General features: G+C 42.9%; 1 pseudogene; it reads right to left on the bottom strand.

The window, feature by feature from the left end:
• Positions 1 to 14,502: 14,502 nt before the first annotated feature.
• Positions 14,503 to 16,791, bottom strand: LOC126153698 (uncharacterized; annotated as a pseudogene).
• Positions 16,792 to 24,057: the final 7,266 nt, after the last annotated feature.

The following is a 24,057-nucleotide window of genomic DNA, read 5'->3' as shown; positions in this document are numbered from 1 at the left end:
TACGACCGGGAGAGCGGTGTGCTGACCACACGCCCCTCCTATCCGCATCCTCCACCGAGGATGACACGGCGGTCGAGTGGTCCCGGTAGGCCACTCGTGGCATGAAGACGGAGTGCTTTTTTTTAGTCGAGATGTATAAAACATCTTTCTATACGTAGACAAATTAAACAGAGAAAATTTTATAGAAATCCTGTAAATACTTGCTGAGAAAAAGGTGCATATATTATTTTTTGAAAATAAAATTTTTAAATTGCTTAAACAAAAGAAAAATTCAGAGTAGGTATTAAGTCCATGAAGAAGAAATAAAAACGTTGAGGTTCGCTGATGACATTGTAATTCTGTCAGATACACCAAAGGACTTGGAAGAGCAGTTGAATGGAATGGACAGCGTCTTGAAAGGAGGGTATAAGATTAACATCAACCAAATCAAAACAAGGATAATGGAATGTAGTCGAATTAAGTCGGGTGATGCTGAAGGAATTAGATTAGGAAATGAGACACTTAAAGTAGTAAAGGAGTTTTGCTATTTGGGGAGCAAAATAACTGATGATGGTCGAAGTAGAGAGGATATAAAGTGTAGACAGGCAATGGCAAGGAAAGCGTTTCTGAAGAAGAGAAATTTTTTAACATCGAGTACAGATTTAAGTGTAGGGAAGTCGTTTCTGAAAGTATTTGTATGGCGTGTAGCCATGTATGGAAATGTAACATGGACGATAAATAGTTTGGACAAGAAGAGAATAGAAGCTTTCGAAATGTGGTGCTACAGAAGAATGCTGAAGATTAGATGGATAGATCACATAACTAATGAGGAGGTATTGAATAGAATTGGGGAGAAGAGGAGTTTGTGGCACAACTTGACTAGAAGAAGGGATCGGTTGGTAGGACATGTTCTGAGGCATCAGGGGATCACAAATCTAGCATTGGAGGGCAGAGTGGAGGGTAAAAGTCGTAGAGGGAGACCAAGAGATGAATACACTAAGCAGATTCAGAAGGATGTAGGTTGCAGTAAGCACTGGGAGATGAAGAAGCTTGCACAGGATAGAGTAGCATGTAGAGCTGCATCAAACCAGTCTTAGGACTGAAGACCACAACAACATCTTCAAAATTGTGGATTTAGCGTATTTTTTAAAAAGTGCGTGTTTATTACGAATGTCCCCCTTTAAACCACGTACTCGGCACAAACTTCTCAGAGCGCCCATCTTCCGCCAGTTGAAAAACAGAGAGAAATTCCCAACGGTAGAATGTCTGGCCCTCTCCACTCCTTTCTCTTGCAAAACGAACGCCATATAAACTACGTGGTGGGAGAAGTTCTGCCCTGGCTCCCCTGGGAACATTCTCCGCGTCCGAAGGCCGAGTCGCAGCTCGCAGTCATACCGCGGCGAACAGAGCGGAACCGTCACGCTCCGAGGAGGCATCGCTCTTCTCCGTCCCCTTCGCCGCCGCCCCGAATGCCTCGAATTTTCTGTCATCCCTTCCGGCACCGCTGCACCTCTCCTCTAATTGGAAGTTTTGTCGCGGGCAACGCTTAACTCTGGCGTCCCGTCAGCTCACCACTTCTTGGATCACGGCAAATATGCAGCTAGAGCGGCATATTTCTGGCATACCGCGAAGGCTTCCACTCCAAATTAAATGGCCGATCGGTGTATAAACAAGGAGCCGCTACGCCGTTATCTCTGTCGGTAGCGACTCGGAGCGTGCGTTTGTTTCTTAAACGACCGTTTCTCCCGTTATCCTGGGGGTCAGTGCGTGCGGCGCCACGGATTCCTCCCACGGGCATAGCGACGATAATCGGCTGCAGCTCTGACCGTTTAACTGCCCGCCTATAGCTCTGTAATAAAGCACCCGCGTTAACGGCCGTGGGCAGCGTGCTTGGCTGCTCCGCAGGGCCTCGGCGCCTTTGTAGCGGGCCTACGTAAAAAGCTGTGGACACCGCAGCCTCCCACGGAAGTGAATACCTCCGTGACTGACTGAGAGAAACTGCTCCTCTGTCTGACATATTTTCGGAAAGGCCGCTTCAGATGCACCGTCCGATAGGCTTTAAAGTCGCTCCGCAGCCCGTTTACGAGAAACTCAGATGTCACTAGCATCACTTTTGCTTCTTCTGCAATGACACTACGTGACTTTTTTCCATTGTGTAATACGTCAAGTTTGACTGCTTCAGGCGCTTTGTGATTTTTATTCTGACTTACCGATCCTGTATTCAGAAATTCCGACTCGTCTTCCAGTAGATCCGCTTGGTCCATGGTTACAGTTCGTTTCTGTGTATTAATATGTTTATTTCAGCTGATGAAATAAGGGCTAGGGTTTTACTCATATAGTATTGGCAATATGATAATTGCAAAAAAACTGTAATAAAATGTAATAGTAAAGTAATTCGAAATTATTTTCAGCAATATTTAATCGTATCTAATGGTAACGTTAGTAATGGTACTGTTTATATGTAAAATGTAAACTTTTACTACCCGATATATTCCGGCTTATTATCTGTGGATGACTTCTCCAGGGACTTTGTAGCTACCGTCAATAGGGGCCGGCGTGTATATTGGACTTTCGAAAAAAACTGCAGCCCTTCATTTGCTATGAAGATGAGGACAAAACAATGGATTTCAATAATAAATTCTTCTGAACACGGCAATATCCTTTCTTTCAGGAGTGCTAGTTCTGCAAGATTCGCAGGAGAGCTTCTGTTAAGTTTGGACGGTAGGAGACGAGGTACTGGCAGAAGTAGAGCTGTGAGAACGGGGCGTGAGTAGGGCGTGGGTAGCTCAGTTGGTAGGGCACTTGGCCGCGAAAGGCAAAGGTCCCGAGTTCGAGTCTCGGTCCGGCACACCGTTTTAATCTGCCAGGAAGTTTCATCTGGAGAATGTGCTGGCCAGGGCAGCAGTCGAACACTTTCCGTATCCAGAAAGGCCCGTACAGGACCTGCAACTTGCGATCGTGCATTATCCTGCTGAAATGTAGGGTTTCGCAGGGATCGAATGAAGGGTAGAGCCACGGGTCGTAACACATCTGAAATGTAACGTCCACTGTTCAAAGTGCCGTCAATGTGAACAAGAGGTGACCGAGACGTGTAACCAATGGGACCCCATACCATCACGGCTGGTGATATGACAGTATGGCGATGACTAATACACGCCTCCAATGTGCGTTCACCACGATGTCGCCAAACACGGATGCGACCATTATGATGCTGTAAACAGAACCTGGTTTCATCCCAAAAAATGACGTTTTGCCATTAGTGCACCCACGTTCGTCGTTGAGTATACCATCGTAGGCCCTCCTGTCTGTGATGCAGCGTCAAGGGTAACCGCAGCCATTGTCTCCGAGCTGATATCCCATGATACTGCAAACGTCGAACTGTTCGTGCAGATGGTTGTTGTCTTGCAAACGTCCCCATCTGTTGACTCAGGGATCGAGATGTGGTTGCACGATCCGTTACAGCCATGCGGATAAGATGCCTGTCATCTTGACTACTAGTGATACGACGCCGTTGGGATCCAGCACGGCGTTCCGTATTACCCTCCTGAACCCACCGATCCCATATTCTGCTAACAGTCATTGGATCTCAACCAACGCGATACGATAAACCGCTATCGCGATAGGCTACAATCCGACCTTTATCAAACGTGATGGTACGCATTTCTCCTCCTTACGAGGCATCACAACAACGTTTCACACCAGGCAACACCGGTCAATTGCTGTTTGTGTATGAGAAATCGGTTGGAAACTTTCCTCATGTCGGCACGTTGTAGGTGTCGCCACCGGCGCCAACCTTGTGTGAATTCTCTGCATATCACAGCATCTTCTTCCTGTCGGTTAAATTTCGCGTCTGTAGCACGTCATCTTCGTGGTGTAGCAATTTCAATGGCCAGTGGTGTATATATTTATTTCAGCTGATGAGATAAGGGCTAGGGTTTTACTCATGTAGTATTGGTAATATCATAATTACTTAAAAACTGTAATAGAATATAATACTAACGTAATTCAAAATGATTTGGAGCAATATTTAATCGTATCTAATGACAACGTTAATCATGTTGCTGTTTATATGTAAAATGTAAACTTTTACTACCGGATATATTCTGGCTTATTATCTGTGGATGACATCTACAAGGAGGTTGTAGCTACCGTCAATAGCGGGCCGGGGTGTATGTTGGACTTTCGAAAAACTGCAGCCCCTCATTTGCTATAAAGATGAGGACAAAACAATGGATTTCAATAATAAATTTTTCTGAACACGGCGTAATACTGCTCAGTATTGACTATGAACTAATTGTTTATATTTTATGTTATATCTTACTTTTATTTACTTTATGTTTAATTTAACATACTGCAACGCGTTACAAGCATATTTTACTCATCATAAGGGGCATAGTCATACACAAAACTGTCACTTAGAGATGTTGTTGTTGTTGTTGTTGTGGTCTTCAGTCAGAAGACTGGTTTGATGCAGCTCTCCAAGCTACTCTATCCCGTCCAAGCCTCTTCAGCTCCAAGGAACTACTAACAATACTAAATTGGTGAGCCCTTAATGTCTCATAATGCGTCCTATCAACCAATTTCTTCTTCTAGTCAGGTTGTGCTACTAATTTCTTTTCTCTATTCTATTCAATACCTCCTCATCAGTTACCCCATCTACGCACCTAATCTTCAGCATTCTTCTGTAGTACCACGTTTCAAAAGCTTCTATTCCGTCCTTGTCTAAACAGATTATCGTCCATGTTTCACTTCTAGACATGGCTATACTCCTTATAAATACTTTCAGAAAAACTTCCTAATACTTATGTCTATATTCGATGTTAACAAATGTCTTTTCTTCAGAAACGCTTTTCTTGCCGTTACTAGCATACATTTTACATCCTGTCTACTTCGGGCCTCATCAGTTATTTTGCTGCCCAGATGGCAAAACTCATGTACTACATTTGGTGTCTCGTTTCCTAATATAATTCCTTTAGCATCACTTGATTTAAACCGGCTACATTCCAATATCTTCGTTTTCCTTTTGTTGATGTTCATCTTATATCTTGCTTTCAAGACACAGACCATTTCTTTCAACTGCTCATCCAAATACTTTGCTATCTCTGACTGAATTACGTCATCGGCAAACCTCAAGCTTTTTATTGCTTCTCCCTGAACTTTAATTCCTATACACACACCTCCTTGCTGGTGGAATGACTGGAACTGATCGGATGTCGAACCCTCTCCATCTAATAGGCGCTGCTCAAGCATGGTTGTTTACATCTTTGGGCGGGTTTAGTGACATCTCTGAAGAGTCAAAGGGACTGTGTCTGTGATACAATATCCACAGTGAACGTCTATCTTCAGGAGTGCGGCTGGCGCTAGGGTGTTCTACTTGCAACGCTGAATCGACATTCGGCTGTCTCGCTATCTATGACTGCTCCCCCCGGCGGGTTTTCCGGGTGGACGTGGGACGGAAGAGTCTCCGGTTGGCGTTCATCGAGCCAAGGTGTGTGGAAAACAAGCCGGCGTCCCTAACCGTGGTGCATGGTCCTCACCGTACTTGCCGTCCTTGTCTTTTGTCGCGTCGGATGTACGGTGCCGATCATTGGGCGCTTTGACGTGCAAAATTATTGTGGGTTTTTCGTCTCACGCTGAACAGCTAACCAGCTCGTAATTTGCAAGCTCCAAATTATTCTGTGTTTAACTAAGAAGATTGTTGGAACTTATTTGACATGGGCAGTTGACGGAGATGGTTCTGAACTTGGTTCCACAGTGGCTATTTTAAGGAGGCTGATGTTCCTCATTTCGTTTCTCTTCATTTGTGGAGTGTGTGTTTTAAGTGGTTTTCATGCAAGTTTTAACTTGTTTTAGGACATATTGACCGCTTGGGCACTGGTTGCTGTTGTGTACGGGCCTGGCAGCCGTAGAGTTAATGGTTTAATTATTTGTCACGGCAGGATTTGGTATGTTTATCTAATGTTGAAAATGCCTTAATGTAACAGCAAGTGATCCTTAAGCCTCCTTAAGAATTATTATATATTCCAGTATGACTGTGATTTGACCTTGTTTTCATTGCAATCTATTTGTGCTGCAGGCCATTTGCTAAGTCTGCTCGTTTCCTGGCGTCGGTGCGGTTATGGATTCTTGTCAGTACCGCGCATTGTGAGGCTGGTCGGACTCTATACAAATATATACCGCCTGCTTGTGAGCCTGTACACAAGCCGTGGGGAAAGAACGCTCGTATTGCCTGCCGGCCGTAGCATTATTGCTTCCAAATACTGCTGTGGGCCTTAACGTTGTTCTCTAAAGTTAAGTGAGGCCACTTTCTTAATATTAGCGTTTCCTTAAGTTATTTCACTCGTTATTACTAGCCATTCTTATTCAACACTTATGTTAATCATTTGTATATCTTCATTGAATGTACAACTTGTTATTTTTCCTGTGTGCCAGTTTTGCGACCTTTGTTGGCCCACTTTGCATTTTTAGTATAAGCATGTTTCACTGTGGACCTTTATGTGGACAGTTCAGTTTTATAAAGCTTCAAGATCTTTGTTTTTTTAATTGCGTTGTGGTATTATGTGGCTGTGTAACTTTTGGTTGGAAGTGTATAGTGTTACTAGCCTTTTGAGATATGGTTAAACAAGAACGATTGGTTATGATCGATTATTCACCGTGCCTACTATATATGTTTCTGGTTGTGGATGCAAAATATGATTCTTGTTCGTGTTTATGTTATTCAGTTAAAGTGAAAATTTGTGTATTGCGTTAGTAAGAGGGCAAATGCCCGAATTGAAGTTTATAATAAAGTCTGTTTTGAGTCATATTAAATCGTAAAACAATCACAAGCTTGTCCATCACCAGTGATCCCGGGCTTCCAATTTTCTTCAAATAACTGTGATTTTCTAAAGAACTGAATAGTACCACGGTTCAATAGCGTTGCTGTCAGGGTTCCTCCAAGCCATAATCCGTAGTTAGCGGTCATCCACTGCAGTAGTAGCCCTTGGGCTGCCTGCGCGAGGCTTGTCATCGACAGTTCCTGTCACTCTGTATCTCCTCCTTGTGCGAACAACATCGCTTTGGTTCACTCCGAGACGCCTGGTCACTTCCCTTGTTGAGAGCCCTTCCTGGCACAAAGTAACAATGCGGATGCGATCACATATCGGTATTGACCGTTTAGGCGTGGTTGAACTACAGACAACACGAGGTGCGTACCTCCTTCCTGGTGGAGTGACTGGAACTGATCGGCTGTCGGATCCTCTCCGTCTAATAGGCGCTTCTCAAGCATGGTTGCTTACATCTTTTAGCCGCTTTAGCAACTAGTATTAAAACTCAAGGTACTGTCTGTGGGCCTGCCTTAGGCGCCACAATTATTTCAGTTTTAATCGTGACATAGATTACCACTCCTTAAGAAAACACGTTGTAGAGTCAAACATAATAGATATAACACAGAAAAATCAGATGTATATTTAACCAGCTGGCCTCAGCTCTTTAAAAATAAATTATTTAATGTTGGATTACTCCACAAAACCACTGTGGCTCGAAATTCAACCTTAACTTGGACCTCGAGCACTGTCCCTTCTTTACGAAAAACTTTTTTTTTACAGTCAAACTACACAAAAGTTACACAAGAAATAGGTAAGATTTACACTTAATCATAGGTGAAGCCCCTTTTGAAAATACTATTAGCCTTGAATTATTGCACGTGCATATGCCCTTTCTTATCATTCAGTGATCAATGCCGTCTCGGGAAAGGCTCTAATACCAGCAAACAACACACATCGGGCTCTAACCCTTGCTAAGCGAACACTACTTCCACACACGAAACTTGTCTAGGTTGAAAGAGGAAACCAGATGGCGCTATGGTTGGCCCGCTAGATGGCGCTGTCATAGGTCAAACGGATATCAACTGCGTTTTTTAAAATAGGAACCCCCATTTTTTATTACATATTGGAGTAGTACGTAAAAAAATATGAATGTTTTTGTTGGACCACTTTCTTCTCTTTGCGGAGAAGCTCGATATCGTGTTGATGTATGGCTATTGTGATCAAAACGCCCAATGAACGTGTATGAAACGTCCCCTTAGAACAATTTATACACGACTGTGCTGATAAACCTCTTACACTATTTGCTTTTCAAACAGCTGAGCAAAACTGAACGTACTCAAACATTCACTAAAGTGACACACAATATTTTTTGCGCAACGCAATCTGACTATCAAAGATCCCTGCAAAAGAATGGCCCTGAGTAACATTAAACTACACCTTTCAGAAATCACTTACCTCACAAAAATCTTCATTACTCGAACTACTGCAATAGCAATACAGCGAGCACCACTACTGCCAGCTAAATAAAAGATTCAAACTACGGAAGGCACTAACTACTGATAGGGATAGTTAGCAAATGAAAGATATTAATAGAGAACAAATAATGTATTTACCTTAATAATCATCACAAGTCATAATATATGTAATTTCAAAACTCCGCATCTCTCTCCTCACATCCACCACAAGTGTCCGGACCGTTCGCCGGATAGTTACGTTATTTAAGAAAACAGGAAGTGTTCAGCCACATGTGAAACGTCAACCCCGTCCTGCAACAAATGATGATGCCCAAGTAGGTGTTTTAGCTGCTGTCGCGGCTAATCCGTACATCAGTAGCAGACAAATTGTACGAGAATCGGGAATCTCAAACACGTCGGTGCTGAGAATGCTACATCAACATCTATTACACCCGTATCATATTTCTATGCACCAGGAATTGCATGGCGACGACTTTGAACGTCGTGTACAGTTCTGCCACTGGGCACAAGAGAAATTACGGGACGAAGACAGATTTTTTTGCAAGCGTTCTATTTAGCGACGAAGCGTCATTCACCAACAGCGGTAACTTAAACCGGCATAATATGCACTATTGGGCAACGGAAAATCCACGATGGCTGCGACCTTGGCGGGTTAATGTATGGAGCAGCATTATGAGAGGAAGGATAATTGGCCCCTATTTTATCGATGGCAGTCTAAATGATGCAGTGTATTCTGATTTCCTACGTAATGTTCTACCGATGTTACTACAAGATGTTTCACTGCATGACAGAAAGGCGATGTACTTCCAACATGATGGATGTCCGGCACATAGCTCGCGTGGGATTGAAGTGGTATTGAACAGCATATTTCATGACAGGTGGATTGGTCGTCCAAGCACCATACCATGGCCAGCACGTTCACCGTATCTGACGTCCCTGGATTTCTTTCTGTGGGGAAAGTTGAAGGGTATTTGGTATCGTGATCCACCGACAACGCCTGTCAACATGTGTCAACGCATTGTCAATGCATGTGCGAAAATTACGGAACGCGAACTACTTGGTGTTGAGAGGAATGTCGTTATACGTATTGCCAAACGCATTGAGGTTGACGGACATCATTTTGAGCATTTATTGCATTAATGTGGTATTTACAGGTAATCACGCTGTAACAGCGTGCGTTCTCAGAAATGAGAAGTTCACAAAGGTACATGTATCACATTGGAACAACCGAAATAAAATGTTCAAACGTACCTACGTTCTGTATTTTAATTTAAAAAACCTGCCTGTTACCAGCTGATCGTCTAAAATTGTGAGCCATATTTTTGTGAACATTACAGCGCTATTTATCACAAAGCGAAAAAATTTCTTTACGTACTACACGAATATTAATAAAAAAATGGGGGTTCCTATTTAAAAAAACGCAATTTATATCCGTTTGACCTATGGCAGCGCCATCTAGCGGGTCAACCATAGCGCCATGTGGTTTCCCCCTTCAAGCTAGACAAGTTTCGTTCTTTGTAGTTTTTTCGTTTGACGCTTATTTCGTGAGATATTTGGCCCGGTCACGATCAATCGACCACCCTGTATATATATATATCCCTAAGGAAAGAGCCGACTAAGAGATAACCATGTTAGCGGGCATCACTCTACAAAACACTGCAAATATTAACTTAGACGTCGGGCGCTGCCACGTCAAAATACTCAAGTAATACAAGGGAATTCACTGAATTAATGGACATTACCATTTTTTTTTCTTCTAATAATTTCCGGGTATGCAGCCGGATCCCGTCGACATTCTGCCACGATATTTCGGCCCAGAGACGTCCGGCCATCATCAGGTGAGTACACAACTACTGAAGAGCCCAGGTGCAGTCGCGACTGCACCTGGGCTCTTCAGTAGTTGTGTACTCACCTGATGATGGCCGGACGTCTCTGGGCCGAAATATCGTGGCAGAATGTCGACGGGATCCGGCTGCATACCCGGAAATTATTAGAAGAAGAAATACGCTGGGAAAATTTCAGAAGTCACATTACCATTTTTGTCGTAAAACAATCTAAAATAAAAAATCTTCCAACGCTATAAACCACTGTATAAGGAGCAACTTATCGAGCGTCGCCCTTTCAATAATACACAGTCAGTACTAAGCTAGACACTGGGCACTTTCTTAAGAAAATAATCAGAGCAGCTAGATCAGGCTACATATTCTGAAGTTCCATCAGTTAAATTCTGCAGATAGTTCACAGGCGAGTAGATAGGAACAGAAATGTTACGAGCATAGCCCTTCAGAAAACTTGCTTACTACTAGTCAAGGCTTCAGCAAACAGTTTAGCACTGAGTGAGTTAAGCAATGCAAGCGTACAATGGTAAAAACTCAAGATAAGCAGAGCATGTTACAGACTTCGTTTTGACAACCAGTCCTTCTTCTCATCTGTATGATTATAAGCTATCCTGAAGCTGGGCAACGACCTAAAGCAATTTCTTTGGCACCCATTCAGCTACTGGAGAACCCACTTGTTACATAAGGCTCGTCCCTTCACGTTATTGGATCATGCCCACGCTTAATATCAATCAAATTTGAACGTATTACTACAACAGAGGAAACCTACTACTTTAACGTTGCCGGAGAGCACCACAAAACGGCCACGTTTAGCCGGGCAAACCATTGCTTATTATCATTCCAACAAATGCAAAAGGCGCTCATGTCTTTTTAAAACAACCAAAGCTAGAACAATCTGTTCATTTCAGTTCCACAAAGAATTCGTAATACGGTAGACAGAGCATCCCAGAAACGCACATTGGTACTAAACCTCCAGAAATGTCTCAGTTTAGCCTTAAGTCTGAAGATGATGCTGTAAGGCACACGCTTTCCCACCTGAGTTCTTTGATAATTAAGCCAGTCAGTCGTTGAAATGACTTAGAGAGCCACCACTTAGTAATTCTTCCTACAGTTTATGTGGATATGCTCTCGTCGTTTTGCGTCCCGTTTTAGAACCGCAGTAGCGTCGTCGGATGCTGAAAGTGCGATATTACTGTCTATGTTTTACATAATGAAGCAGGAAGAAGTTTTCTCGTGCAAATAATATTTTCAAAGGATACCAATATGGTGCATTTATTGAAAAAAATACCGTAAAAGGAACTTGTTCATAATGATTATAAGCTAACTATTAATGGTACAAGAGCACGGCCCTTCCTATGATTAGATCGAAAGGCATCCTACCGACTCCTTCTGACACGGCGCACAGTCTGTAACTTGAGAGTACAATCGGTATAGTTCTTATAAGATCGTACGTCTTCGGTTACACCAAAGTTATTCATTCATTTATTAACATCAACGTTTCCTGGCTTGTAAAACTACAGAAAGATTGTATTTATCATCTGTAGACTACTGCTAGTGTCTGAGGGGCGAAAGGCAACTTTCGTTAGCAAATCCTTAAGAATAACAACTACTTGATTTGTGCCAGAAAAAATTGACTTTCCCGACGTATCTCTTTGCTGACGTGATGAGCGACTTCTGCTTCAGCACCTCATCCCACTGGCTCTGAAAGCGCCAGATGGCCAACTGCCTCTACTAGCTAGCGTACGAAGTTACCGCTCGTTCCTTAAAATATGCTTTGCCACACAGGAGGCAGTGTGTCGCTGCGGGCAGCAATGGCGCGATCTTTTCGGCGGTCGGCTATACGCCTGGGTCTCATGAAGAGCGAGATCTGTGTGAGCGATCCAGCGTTGTCGTAGTTTTCCACAGAGCAGGTTCACAATAGTGTTGTGCACTGGTTAAAGTCTTTTCAGGTTTTTATAGGTAAATGAGTAGTTATGATAAGGAGCAGCTCTTGGTTCTTTCAGCTCTATAGTGAAGTAAAAGAAAAAGATGTTGCTGGGTGCACGCAGTTAATGAATAAGAGAACAACTTGATGAATGCCACCGTCTCTAAAGGGAACTGCAATAACATGAAGACAATTTTTTTGTGTATTTCAATATGTCAAGACAAAGTTTCAAGGAACTACCTGACCTGCTGCAAGAGAACATTGAGAAGATCTCCATTTTGTGGAGACTAGGGAAAGATTAGCCATTTGTTTGAGGTAAGTTAATCAAAAATATACGCTCAACTAATTTATGTGAACAGTAATCTATTTCAATATGTCAGGTAACATTACAAACATAATAATAAGTAATATTGAAAGGGTACAGTACCGCCCGAAATTGAAAATAGGTACAACATTCTTCGTTATTCTTGTCAGTACAAGATATTTTTTGTAAAAATAACTCAATTTCAATTAATACAGCGAAGCCGGATACCAGTGTGGGAAAGAATGACTATTTATTTAATTGATCACATGTCCACTCCCACAAAATAAATCCCTACATCCAGTTTGGTGAGATCTGTGAAATGAATGAATGTATGGTCGTCTGCTAACCGCAGATAGTGAATGTGAATATACGATCATCTTTGAGACGATCCTTTGGCCACCTTTGGTGGAGCCAAAGAGATGACACTTACCGGCGCTTTGAGCGCCTGAAATGTGGCTGACCAATACGGCAGCAAGGTGCTCCCCCACTTCGGCAGAGGTGCAAGAGGACCTGAAGAACGGCCATGTTTCAGCACTCTGCCGCTGGATCTAGTGTTGGTAAGACCTGTCTTAGGAGTGCTCCGTAAGGACAAAAGAGTGGAGACATGGTATGCATGTGAAATACTTAAGAGTAGTTTAGAATAATAATTTCTCTATTTCAGGAACTTTTGTGGGGAGAATTAAATGTCAGGCAGGTAATATTAATGGGATCGTACTAATCTTCGGAAGTGACCAACGGTCACAATGAAACCACGTGTAGCAATAAGTTGAAATACTTCCGAGTGCTTAAGTTAAGCTGAATTACTAGCGTGTGTACTATAAGTTGGAAATATTTAAGAAATGGCTTGTGCAGGACTTGAAATTAGAGACTAGTACTTCCACGTGGTGAGTACTGTGTGAGTCTCAATCTGTGTATGAGACAAAGGATAAAGAGAAGTACTTGTCCATGGTATCAGTTGAGGACTCGCGTGTGTGATGAATATGTTCTTAATATTACTTTGCGTGTTGTGTTTCCGTGTGACGCTTGATTCAAACTATAATACTCTGAGAGAGAAGCAAGGTGAGTCAGCCGTCTATCCAGCAACGCCACTTGGCTTGCGTTGCACAGGAAGACGTGCATATATCGTCCAGAGTTCGTAGTAGGAGAGAAAAGTTACGAAGTGGGGCAGTGTCGTGTGGAACTGGGATGAATACTAATTGAAGTGGGAAAGCTGAAAGTGATGTGATTATAATGTTGTGACTATTCCTTATGTTGTATTCCATGTTGCAGTGTGGTGTATGTCATGAAATTTAAGTATGTGTGGTTTGCATGGGAGAGTAGCAAGGTAGTTTCAGAGGTAGTGGGTTATGCATGTTCCTTTTGTACCGCTCGGTCTGGAGGAAAGTTTCGTGATGATGGTTGTGAGAGTCGAAGTGTGAGATATAGCAAAATATCCACCATTCTATCCAGAAAGTGCACTGTAGCGTTAAAGAATTACGAGACCATAAGATAGAGAATCACCAATGTAAAGCCATGCCCTCTGGGCGGAATTTCTCATGTGTTATTGTTGTAGGTTATAGAATTTATGTGTTTAGGTTATAGAATTTATCGGAATAAATAAGATAGTGAAAAGAAAAAGATTGGTGGCCTTTTCCTTCGAATTGTATGTTGCCATGATATCCAGAATTTATAATGTGTGCGCCATTCATATTCAGTGCGATGGCCACGTGTTGATCAAAGCCGTTAAATAAAAAAGAAAATATGGTATTGCCAGTGCGTAGTGAACAGTCAGAGTTGTGTAAATTACTAATAGTCAGATGTGCGTTTTTGTTGCGTAATATTCATACAGAAGAATAATTTGTAACTTAATTGTGAGTACTAGAGTTCATGTTACTCGATAAATAAGAATGAATCCACTCGCTTGGCAGACCACTCATCTTGCAGGCCTGACTGCTTGATGCCACAGTATGAGCAAGGCATGTGGGTGCCTCTCAATATAAATTGCGAACATCAGTTATTATTTATAAATACTATTACGTAATGTGAGTGAAAATGGGACCTTTACTTTTCATGGAAGTGACGTGCATTTTCAAATGAATCATTGGTCGCTGAGCCAATGGGATTCATACTGTGATAAACTGGGGTCGTATCTACTGAGCCAAATGCTGTATTATTATTCATCGATGAACAGGAAGAATTAACACGCTGCAATGGAGGGTGGAATTTGAATACTTCCAGGTGAGTGAGCAGATGTACCAAGCTCTCTCATTTCTGTTCGTGTGAAGAGTGCAGCCAGCTCTGTCTTCAGCATTGCTTGTGTTGTTGGCTAGAGTTTTCTGAACGTGTCTGCATAACTGAGAAATAAGTGATCTGTGCCATCAGACTCACGATTAGCAGGCTTTCCTTGCAAATAAACAATCACTTTTTCAACAGCAGAGCTTTGGAATGGGTCATCTGGGGCTGTAGACCAATCCTTCATTTTTTTCCTATGAGGTGGAGGTGGCACTTGTGGAGAGTCTGGAGCTAGTTATGTTTCAAACAGCTCACTTTCACTTTACGATTCAGGAATTTCGTTATCAGGTGAGCTGGAATCTTCAGTGTCGACATTTGGTATACTGCTGATCGTGGAGCGGGATCAAAGCGTATCACTCAAAAATTGCATGTGTTCACTCCAAGGCCACATGTGGCACTTTTCGGCCCGTCCCGTTTCATCTTATAAGCTTTTCTTGCGTTTCAAGTAACTGTCCCGTAAATCTTTCCACTTTTATTTTCCTTCATCACCTAAATCATATAAATTGAATGTAAATTATATGATTATTATTGGCTCAGGAACAAGTGACAATGCAAGATTACAATAATGAAATTAAAAAAAGAAATGGATGGAGACTAACGGACAGATTTTCAATCTATCGAGGTTTTGTTAACACTGCCTGTTGAGTTAAGTGGTGGTATTTCCAGAGGAACTTTCATTTCCTAACACATATTTCTTTATTTCTAACCGAGAAGTCAAAAAACAGTTTTCATAGACGTAACTTTAAAAGTGTTTTAATGTAACGAAGTATTTTCATGTTGACGTGAGAAATAATGTATATGATATGTTCCAACGTATGTACCTATCTTTTCCAACCATTTCTTCCTTTTCCTTTATTTGCTTAATAGACTGTAATTTTTAATATCTTTGTAGGTATTTGGCTACAGAAGACAATTTCCAGACCATCGTTTTTCAAGTGTTTCCAAGATAGGGAGTGAAGTTTGTCGAGAAATATGGAAGACTTTACACTTAGTCTGTTTGCCTTCTGCCGCAACACAGATGCGGAAAAAAAGTGGGGAAGCTTTTTCATTACTATATGGTTTTCCGAACTGTGTTGGAAGCATAGATGGGAAGCACATCAAATTAAAACGTCCCGAGAATAGTGAATCTGACTACTATTGTCACAAAAATAACTTTCCACCCGTTCTTTTAGCGTTAGCAGATCCACTCTACAAGTTTATTGTCGCCGATATACGAAGCTATGGACGAAATTACGGCAGTACTATTTTCGAGAATTCTGCTTCTACCGACAATACATTGCTGGAAAAACAGTTCTAACTCAAACTCCACTACCTGGCACACATATCCCCGTTCCTCACATTATCATTGGTGACGAAGGCTTTGAGACCGTATCCAAAGGCCGGAATGATCTCCGATCCCAGGAAAAAATGTTTCAAAGCACTACTCTCTCGAACAAGCCGTGTCGTTGAAAACGCGTTCGGTAATTTGGCTATGGAATGGCGTGTGTTTCTGAGAGCCATGGATGCAGATGAGTCAAATGCAGATTGCACATTTACAGTAGCTTTCTATCTGCGTAACTTCATTATAATGAAGAATGATAGTATACGTTCAGTTAATGATCAAATTGAAGAGGTCATACGGCGTATGCAAGGACTGTTGTCAATACATGCTTCCAATCGGAGATCAACCCATGCTGCAATTCAAGTCCGCGAAACTTTTGTTGATTATTTTGTGGTTCAAATGGCTCTGAGCACTATGGGACTTAACAACTGAGGTCATCAGTCCCCTAGACTTAGAACTACTTAAACCTAACTAATATAAGGACAGCACACACATCCATGCCCGAGGCAGGATTCGAACCTGCGACCGCAGCGGTCGCGCGGTTCCAGACTGTTGCGCCCAGAACCGCTCGGCCACTCTGGCCGGCGTTCCGGCCTCACGCGACTAGAACCGCTGAGTCACAACGGCCAGCGATTATTTTGTGAATAGGACATAACTCCAATAGACGTTGTATTGTAATACTTGCATGGGGTACCTAATTATAAATAATGCTGCATAATAAGATAATTTTGTGAAATAAAAACATATTCTTACTTCTTGAATCTTGGCCCACGTTTCTGCTTTTGTCACCACATTTTTATGAGACTGATGTGAAGTGTACAAATAGGTGTACTTTCTTACGTTTTATATCAACCGTTCCGCTTCGTCTCCCATCTTGGAAAAGCCACTCGAAGAACTAATATACATCGCCTGGACCGGGCGATACTTCTGTGATTTTGTACAAACATATCGCCTGCTGCCGCGGTCAAAACTGTTTCGTGGCGACAGACCCTCTCGTATGTGAGAGGGATAATGCAGTGTTGATTGCCGCGAGGAGTGCCCAGGCGGTTTCAGGCGCCATGTCAGGGACTGCGCGGCCACTCCCGCCGGAGATTCGAGTCCTCCCTCGTTCTTAGTATAAGTTAGTTTAAGTAGTGTGTAAGTCTAGGGACCGATGATTGGCTCAATTGGCTCTAAGCACTATGGGACTTAACATCTGAGGTCATCAGTCCCCTAGACTGAGAACTACTTAAACCTAACTAACGTAAGGACATCACGCACATCCATGGCCGAGGCAGGCTTCGAACCTGCGACCGTAGCAGCAGCGCGGTTCCGCACTGAAGCGCCTAGAACCGGCCTGATAGGGAATCATGACCTAAGCAGTTTGGTCCCTGAGGAATTCACACACATTTGAACATTTGAGCAGTGTTGGTTCATACAAACGTATCGCTGGATCGCGGCGGGCAGAGATCACTGACCGCCGCGACAGATCACATCCTTTGTGGCGAAGTCTTTACTCCTTACGTACTGCAGTGCTGAAACAGGCACTTCACGTATGTGAAATAGCAGAACTGGAAATAAAGCAAAATGCGTTCTTATCTGCAAATAAGAGTTGCCTTAAAAGCAGTCGTAACCCTTCTGAAACAGCCTACATAGGCACAGGAAACTCCTAGCAAAAATAGTGCGACAGCCTGTTACCTCAAGAACCTTAGCCTATACAAGCGGAACGAATAGGCTCACTGCAATAGAAGCACAGCGCATAAGTCCAAAGGTGCAGCTTGTCACTTTATTTCCCGGATGGGCAGCAACACGGCGACCTGCTGATCTACAAGTGACCCCATAACCCGTTCACAGATACCAAAAATCTTCTGTACGGTGTCACAAGGCGGATCCAGCGATCAAACCCTGACGTCAGGGGCTCGGTGCAGAACACAGACCGGAAAACACTCTGTGTTCTCCGACCGACCTCACGCTTGTTCACCTGTTGCGCCTGAAGAAATTACCGACAGACTGCGCGCCCTTACTTACCTGCAGGAGGCTAAGAACTTCACATCAGCTAGGCGCTGGCGGTAAGTGTCGATACGACCTTATTAGCTACTGTTACTACTGCAGCTGACAATCTCAAGAACAATAATAATAATAGTGGTCGTGATACATGCAAGTTTATAGTTAATCACTAAAATTTTTATTGCAGCTTCTCTATGAGTTTGTACTAAGATTCTGAATATGCTAAATACAATGTTTCTTTTCAGACGTCGAAGAACTCCAAATCATTCTCTTTTTTTGTAAGACTATCAGCCTTGTGACTGGATCTATGCTGCCCGCAAAGATTTTCTCTCCTGTGCTAACCCCTTCATTTCAGAGCAGCGCTTGCACCCAACTCCTGAGTTACTTGTCGCATGTATTCCAGCCCGCGCCTTCCCCAAGAGCTTTTACCCCCTACAGCACCCTGTAGTACCATGGAAGTCACTCCCTGGTGTCAAAACACTCGTATTATCATTCTATCCTTCTTCTTGTCAGTATTCTCCGTCTGTTCCTTTCCTCGTCGAGTCTGCGGAGAACTCTTTATTCCTTACCTTAGCAGTCTACCTAATTTTTGGCATTATTCTGTACCACAAGTTCTCAAACGCTTCGAGTCTCTTCTTTTTCGATTTTACGACATCCCTTATTCTTTTCATAGAGTATCTTTTTGCAGACTTACGTTCCCTAACGTTTCTTCCTCGAATCGTCTTTGATACCGTTAGACCTCTTTTGGCCAGTAATGCCCTCTTCTCACCCTGTTAGTCTCCATTTTATATCCTTCTTCCTTACACTGTAATGCGTAATTTTTCTTAGAAGGCAACATTATTCCTTCATCTACTTCGCGGTCCCCAATTTCGATGTTTAATTTATCGCTAATCTCATTTCTACTCCGCATTACTTTCGTCATTCCCCCGGTTTAATCACAATTCCATATTATGCATTGACTGGAGTGTTTATTTCATTTAACACGTTCAGCAGTTCTTTCTCATTTTCATGTTATCAGCGAATCTTAGCATCGATATCCTTTCTCTCTCAATTTTCATCCCAGTCCAGAAACTTCCATCTATTTGTATCATTGCTTCATTGATGTCCAGATTGAACAGTAATGGCGAAAGAAAGCATCACTGCCTTAATTAGTTTTAGTCTATGTTGTTGATATTTTTCTTCTTTATGCTGTCCGCCCCGATAGCTGAATGATTTGCCGCCACGGTAGCTCAGCATGTTCAGTCAGAGAGTTAGCTGCTCTCTGTAATAAAAAAACTGAGTGAATGGGTCAATAACGAACTTCAACGGGCGTCAGGGGACGTCCGCCACGAACAATTGCAACGAACTATAACGAACAAAATGAGATTTAAAAAAACAGATCACCGTTACGGACTGCCGTCCTACGGGCCCGGGTTCAATTCCCGGCTGGCTTGGGGATTTTCTCCGCTCAGGGACTGGGTGATCTGTTGTCTTCATCATCATTTCATCCCCACGCGGCGCGCAGGTCGCCTCATGTGACGTCGAATGTAATGAGACCTTCACCAAGGCGGCCGGACCTGACCCTTAAGGGGTCTCCCGGCCAATGACGCAAAACGCTCATTTCCATTCAAAAAAATGGTTCAGATGGCTCTGAGTACTATGGGACTTAACTTCTAAGGTCATCAGTCCACTAGAACTTAGAACTACTTAAACCTAACTAACCTAAGGACTTCACACACATCCATGCCCGAGGTAGGATTCGAACCTGCGATCGTAGCGGAAGCGCGGTTGCAGACTGAAGCGCCTAGAACCGCTCGGCCAGTCCGGCCGGCGCTCATTTCCATTATTTTTCTTAATGCTACCTCATGACTTTTGTAGACACTGCATATCTTCCATCTTTTTGTTAAACTTGCACCTATCTTCCTGAGAATTTCGAAAATTTCACACTGTTTTACATTATCGAACGCTTTTCGTAGGTCGACAAATTCTAAGAATGTACGTCCTTCATCTTCCTTCTGTTCCCGGGCCTTATCCCGAATTAACGGAGTCGGCATGTTAATTTGGAATAGGTAAAGTTATTGACAGAAGGTGCCCGCCCTCTCCCCCCAGGAAATGGTCAACTTCATTTGTCTGCATCTAAAGATATATCATGTAAAAGCGTGTGAACGTTTTTCCAGCTGTTTGTGAATTGTCTAACTCAGGCGGGACGTGGGTATCAGACTGGTTTTAACCTAATGGAATGTGGGATACCGCCAAAAAACCAAACCAGGCTGGCTGGCACATCCTCCCTCGTCGTTAATCTGTCGGGCCGTTTCGATATGGGAGATGCGCTCCTCCCCCAACCCTAGAAGCATTGTACAAAAGCGCGCGAATATCCAGGCGGGTCTATGGACGATTCTTGATTTTTCTTACTGGCAAGAGAATCACACGACAACTAGGTTTTTGTAATGATCTATTTATAGTGCGTAAAGTTCAGATCTCAAATGCACCTCACTCAAAGCAGTTCGATGCAACTCTCAATAAGTCGCGAGAAAAACGACTTTGAAGTTTTCCGACAACGTTTAACATGCTATAATAGGGTGCATTTATTCCGAAAAGCAATAAGCAATGTGACCCTGTAATTTAGTTCTTATTAGCAGTGTGGTTGAGGGGGGGGGGGGGGGGGAAAGGCAGAGGCATGGATTCAGTTCGAGGAGGATTCGAACTTTTAAACAAGTGAACATATCCTATGAGCATTTACGTGGAGCGAATATGCAAGGAAATAGGAAAAATTTAATTTACAGTTATTAAATTATACAATACTGCTTAATAAAAAAAGTGACCAAACAAGGCTCGATCTAGCTATTACCAGTCGCGTGCACTTTATGTGTTCTATGCTTCACGGAGATGCTCGTAGAATAAGCAGCTTTGTTTAATGGGGGTTGGGCGTCAAACGGGCTGACTTTGAGCAGGAGAGGCACTACAGGACATTTTAATTTCCACTGTCAATACTTTTACAAATAAATTTATAAAACTGTTTCAGCATGACCAGGAAGGATTCGGGATTCACACCCATAGCAGTGGAAGTTCAAAAAAGTAAAAAAAATAATTTTTTCTTATATCTGAAATTTCATCAGTTTTTCAATTATTATTGGCTGCATTTGTTCCTATAGGTACACTTTTCTTCACAACTAGGAGACATTTTTCGATGAATTTTGCACGGCATACGAACCATAGTTACAGGCGTATGAAACTCTAGAATTTTCCAAATCTATTAAAAGCTGTGGTGAAAATTTAGATAATTAACTATAAAATTTGAGTTTTTTTCTAAACATGAAGTTTAAAATGTAACAGCTTATTCTTTTTTCATAAATTAAATAAATTCTAGAGTTTCATACACCTGTATGTATGGTTTGTATGCTGTGCAAAATTCATCGAAGAGTCTCTCCTACTTATGAAGAAAAGTGTACCTATAGCATCAAATTCCGCCAACAGTAACTGAAAATAAGATGAAATTTCACATGCAAAAAAAATTATTTTGTCATGTTTGTGAACTTCCACTACTATGAGTGTGAATCCTGAAGCCTTGCTGGTCCCTTAAAAAATGTTAATCAACCTTGAATTTAACGCATGTCCTCAACGCAGCGAGGAAGCACTGTATCACAGATCACACAATGCTTGACAAAATAAATATTACTTATTTTAGCATTTTAAACACTGTCAGGAAACTTCAAAAACGAATTTCTCGAGAGTTTTTGAGAGTAGCATCGAACTGCTTTGGGAGAGGTATATTTGAGTCTTGAAGTTCATGTACCATCAATAGAAAAAAATTAAAAAAATTCTATTGCTTTGTGGCTCCTTGTTTAAACACCGGTAATGTTTGTAAGGAAATGCGGTCTGCTCTTAGCTGTCTCATTTCTGAGAGGACTTTCGTGGGTTGTCCAAGGTACTCGAAGACAGTCTGCGGTGGGCTGCCACGGGAGGGGCAGTTTGAGACATGAAATACGGCGCGGCCGGCGCGGCTGTTTAGAGCCGCGCACCCGTGCCGGCCTAAACGAGCGCCGCCGCGCTGTTATTACGTGGGCCGCCTGATGGACGTAATTTGGCAGCGGGCGCCTTTGTTTCACTGATTAGCGGTCTGCCGCACGGGCTACAAAGCCCGCCGCGGCGCGCCACCCTAATGGCGGCGGCTGGTAAGCAGGGTGGCGTCGCCGGCCGCTCTCACGCTTCATAAGGCCGAGACTGCCGCACTATCATCAAGGGGAGGCACCCCTCCATACGAGACCGCTTTTGATGCTCCGTGGCGCGAGGTGCAGAGGCCGCAAGGGGTTAATTAGTGCCGATACCTCCTTAACGTAGATGGGGAAACTGTATCCAGCACTATCGTCCAAAGTGCCTGCTCTCCCATACTTCACTGTGCACATACTCTTTGAAACAGAATTTGTCTTTAATTCAAGCAGACAGACTTTCCTTTCTTATTACTATTATTTGCGTGGAGACTCTAACACTGGCCGGCCGTAGTGGCCGAGCGGTTCTAGGCCCTACAGTCTGGAACCGCGCGACCGCTGCGGTCGCAGGTTCGAATCCTGCCTCGGGCACGGATGTGCCTGATGTCCTTACGTTAGTTAGGTTTAAGTAGTTCCAAGTTCTAGGGGACTGATGACCTCAGATGTTAAGTCCCATAGTGCTCAGAGCCATTTGAACCATTTTGAAACCTGTAACATTCAGCCTTATTTGAGCATCCTTCCTGGTCTTCCACGATTCCCCATCTTTACCCCATGGAGTCTCTTTCTGTCCTCATTCCACTTTCATTCTGGTTTCTTTGGGACTTGATTCTCTGACCTCACATTCCACTTGTATATCTTGTCTGTATATGTCTCTGTCTTCAATTTGAATTGGATCGATTTCTGCTTTCCCTAGCTCAAGTTTGACTTGTGTAATCCACGGTATCGTTGACTTGACCTCTTGTGTGTATGTCAGAGCTCTGATGGTAATTGGTGCTGGTGTTAGCCTGCTGATGTACCTATAGAATTTAAACTTTCTTTTTCTGATATCTGTTGCTAGCTTTGACATTTTCCCTGTGATTTTCATATAGTGTTATCTGTATCCCTCTTCTTTCAGTTTTGAGCAGAGAATTTTTCCCATGATTTTGCTTTCTTCCGTTAGTATGCTGTCCACAACGCTTTTCGTAGTGTGTTAGTGTCTCACTTGCATACAATATTTCAGCTTGATTTCAGTGTTGTTGTGTCTGATCTTTGTTTGTATGAAGATGCATTTCTTATTATACAGGGTGTAAATTTTAAGTTGGCAAACCAGAATTACTCGAAAAATAAGCTTCGCACGAAGAAATGTGTACAATCCAAAGTTGGTTATTTTCGAGGGGGCATCTGCTGGTGCTAAATCTAGCCCGCCACCCCACCCCCTCGGGGGTGGCCTAGGATGGGTGGTTTCTGTGGTGGTACAGTTGGTTAGAGGTGATGGGTCGTCGTCAGGATTCTGGCCATTGGTAAATCATGAAAAAATCAATCATTATTAATCAAACATTATATTCAGAGTCAAGCTACAACATTCATAGCGCTGTTACACAGTGCCCACGTAGCCTTTAGCTATTAGTGAGGAAAGCACCCAGAAGACTGCTGAAAGTGGCCAGACGCCACATGCATCTGGAGGAGTGCTGACGCCTACAGTCAATGCAGCAGCACATACACCAGTTATGCACGGAATGGCTGCCTGCAGCTATGTGTGTCAGTGGCACAGAATCCTACTGAAATTCCTGCAGCGGATTGCAATCTTCAGAAGGCACCTGAATGTCTACACCAGTGTAGGAGGTTGGAGGGGGGGGAGGGGTGGCCAGCATAGATGGTTTAGGTGGTTGTTGTACTGCTTGGTCTCGAACGGTCTGGAACGGCTGTCCTCCAAGACAGTAGTCTGCTGTGTCCAATGAGATGGACTTAGAGCCTACGGTCGAACCAATGAGGTGAAGGCCTGAACTCATGTTCATTTGAACCATACATCAATCGAATCAGAAAACTATTTTTTTTTTCAAGTTTCGGGAACACATTTGTCTAGGTAACATACACTCCTGGAAATTGAAATAAGAACACCGTGAATTCATTGTCCCAGGAAGGGGAAACTTTATTGACACATTCCTGGGGTCAGATACATCACATGATCACACTGACAGAACCACAGGCA

This window comes from Schistocerca cancellata, chromosome 2 (genome assembly GCF_023864275.1).
Source record: "Schistocerca cancellata isolate TAMUIC-IGC-003103 chromosome 2, iqSchCanc2.1, whole genome shotgun sequence".
NCBI classification, from domain to species: Eukaryota; Metazoa; Arthropoda; class Insecta; order Orthoptera; family Acrididae; genus Schistocerca; species Schistocerca cancellata.
Note: the sequence above shows the minus strand (reverse complement) of the source record. Positions and strands in the feature narration are given on the sequence as shown.